A 2586-nucleotide genomic window follows, 5' to 3' on the forward strand; every position below is an offset into this window, starting at 1 on the left:
AAACGTAGGCAAAAACAATTCTAATACAAAATAAAAACAGCTAGATGTTATTCCCATTCTTATTCCAAAAGAAGAGTTACTAGGAGATCAATAAAATCGCAGACTCATTTTGACTGATAAAACCCCAATAAAGGTACTTTATTTGTTTCAATAATTTAGTAACGTGCCTCGTTCTTTTTGAGATCCGAGTTGCATTTCACCCCCCAGTCCTTAGGGTATTGCTGGGAGTGAATAACAATGAGATGAAAGTTTTGTTCCTTTCAGTTGTGACAGGAGCTGTCCATCACAGTTGCCGCAGTGGCTTGGCAGCGCCTGGGCCACGTTACAATGACTGAAGGTTTCGAGTTGCGGATGGGGCTGCGTTCGCGGGCACGAGCTTTACTGAACCTCGGCGCGCGCCGTCGCGATCCAGGCTGAAAGTTTCCCCAAAGTGTTCCGGCGGCAGCGACACCGGGAAGCGGCTCCCCCCCGCCCCCCCCCGCCATCAGCGGCTCAGGGACGGCACAGTCCACACATTCCGTGAGTTACCGAGACTGAGAGCCTGCTCTGCCCGATCGCCAGCCGCGTCCGGATTGGGGCCGAGGATCTTCAACCCCGGACCAGAACCGTTAAGAGAGTGAGCATCGGTTACCATGGCAACGACATGTAGGAGGGATGGGGATGAGGGGAGTGAGGGGAGTGAGGGGGAGGGGGGTGGGGGTGAGGGGGAGGGGGGTGAGGGGGAGGGGGGGATGGGGGGTGAGGGGGGTGAGGGGAGTGAGGGGGAGGGGGAGGGGAGTGAGGGGGAGGGGGATGGAGGGGGATGAGGGGGGGGATGGAGGGGGATGAGGGGGGGGGGAGATGGAGGGGGAGGGGGGGGAGGGGGATGAGGGGGGGAGATGGAGGGGGAGGGGGGGGAGGGGGATGAGGGGGGGGGATGGAGGGGGAGGGGGATGAGGGGGGGGGATGGAGGGGGAGGGGGATGGGGATGAGGGGAATGAGGGGGGAGGGGGGGGAGGGGGATGGGGATGAGGGGAATGAGGGGGGAGGGGGGGGGAGGGGGATGGGGATGAGGGGAATGAGGGGGGAGGGGGATGAGAATGAGGGGAGAGGGGGAGATGAGGGGGGAGGGGGATGAGGGGGAGATGAGGGGGGAGGGGGAGGGAGGGGGAGATGAGGGGGGCGGGGGAGGGAGGGGGAGATGAGGGGGGAGGGGGAGGGAGGGGGAGATGAGGGGGGAGGGGGATGAGGGGGAGATGAGGGGGGAGGGGGAGGGAGGGGGAGATGAGGGGGGAGGGGGAGGGAGGGGGAGATGAGGGGGGGGGGATGAGGGGGGAGGGGGAGGGAGGGGGGGATGGGGGGGATGGGGGAGGGAGGGGGGGATGGGGGGGGATGAGGGGGGAGGGGGAGGGAGGGGGAGGGGGGGGTGATGAGGGGGGAGGGGGAGGGAGGGGGAGGGGGGGTGATGAGGGGGGAGGGGGAGGGAGGGGGAGGGGGGGGTGATGAGGGGGGAGGGGGAGGGAGGGGGAGGGGGGGGTGATGAGGGGGGAGGGGGAGGGAGGGGGGGATGAGGGGGGAGGGGGATGAGGGGGAGATGAGGGGGGAGGGGGAGGGAGGGGGAGATGAGGGGGGAGGGGGAGGGAGGGGGAGATGAGGGGGGAGGGGGAGGGAGGGGGAGATGAGGGGGGAGGGGGATGAGGGGGAGATGAGGGGGGAGGGGGAGGGAGGGGGAGATGAGGGGGGGGGGATGAGGGGGGAGGGGGAGGGAGGGGGGGATGGGGGGGGATGGGGGAGGGAGGGGGGGATGGGGGGGGATGAGGGGGGAGGGGGAGGGAGGGGGGGATGGGGGGGGATGAGGGGGGAGGGGGAGGGAGGGGGAGGGGGGGTGATGAGGGGGGAGGGGGAGGGAGGGGGAGGGGGGGTGATGAGGGGGGAGGGGGAGGGAGGGGGGTGAGGGGGGGATGAGGGGGGAGGGGGATGAGGGGGGTGGGGGAGGGGGGGGATGGGGGGGGATGAGGGGGGAGGGGGAGGGTGGGGGGGTTGAGGGGGAGGATGAGGGGGGAGGGGGTGAGGGGGGAGGGGGTGGGAGGGGGGGATGGGGGGGGATGAGGGGGGAGGGGGAGGGAGGGGGGGATGAGGGGGCGGATGAGGGGGGAGGGGGATGAGGGGGGAGGGGGAGGGAGGGGGGGATGGGGGGGATGAGGGGGGTGGGGGAGGGAGGGGGGATGAGGGGGCGGATGAGGGGGGAGGGGGAGGGGTGGGGATGGGGGGGATGAGGGGGGAGGGGGGGGGAGGGGGGAGGGGGTGGGAGGGGGAGGTGGGGGAGGGGGGAGGGGGTGGGAGGGGGAGGGGGGGGATGAGGGGGGGTGGGGGTGGGTGGGGGTGGGGGGGGTGGGGGGGTGGGGGGGTGGGGGTGGGGTGGGGGGGGGTGGGGGTGGGTGGGGGGGGGAGGGAGGGGGGGGGTGGGGGAGGGTGGGGGGGGGTGGGTGGGGGTGGGGGGGGTGGGGGGGGGTGGGGGAGGGGGGGGGGGGAGGGTGGGGGGAGGGGGGGGAGGGGGGGTGGGGGGGGTGGGGGGGATGGGGGGGGGTGAGGGGGGAGGGGGGGGAG

General features: G+C 70.9%; 1 protein-coding gene across 7 annotated transcripts in view; it reads left to right on the forward strand.

Annotated features, from left to right (window-relative positions):
- The first annotated feature begins 434 nt into the window (after positions 1–434).
- Positions 435–2586, forward strand: part of stk33 (serine/threonine kinase 33) — a 196192-nt gene continuing 194040 nt past the window's right edge. For 5 of the 7 annotated variants that reach the window (XM_072592333.1, XM_072592334.1, XM_072592331.1 and 2 more), the window contains exon 1: positions 438–616. The gene's annotated coding sequence lies outside the window, so the exon portion shown is untranslated. Of the gene's footprint in view, positions 617–2586 lie in introns of all 7 variants that reach the window. The other 2 variants (XM_072592337.1, XM_072592332.1) reach the window with 2 other exon arrangements.

The sequence above is a fragment of the Chiloscyllium punctatum genome, chromosome 22 (assembly GCF_047496795.1).
Source record: "Chiloscyllium punctatum isolate Juve2018m chromosome 22, sChiPun1.3, whole genome shotgun sequence".
Taxonomy (NCBI): Eukaryota; Metazoa; Chordata; class Chondrichthyes; order Orectolobiformes; family Hemiscylliidae; genus Chiloscyllium; species Chiloscyllium punctatum.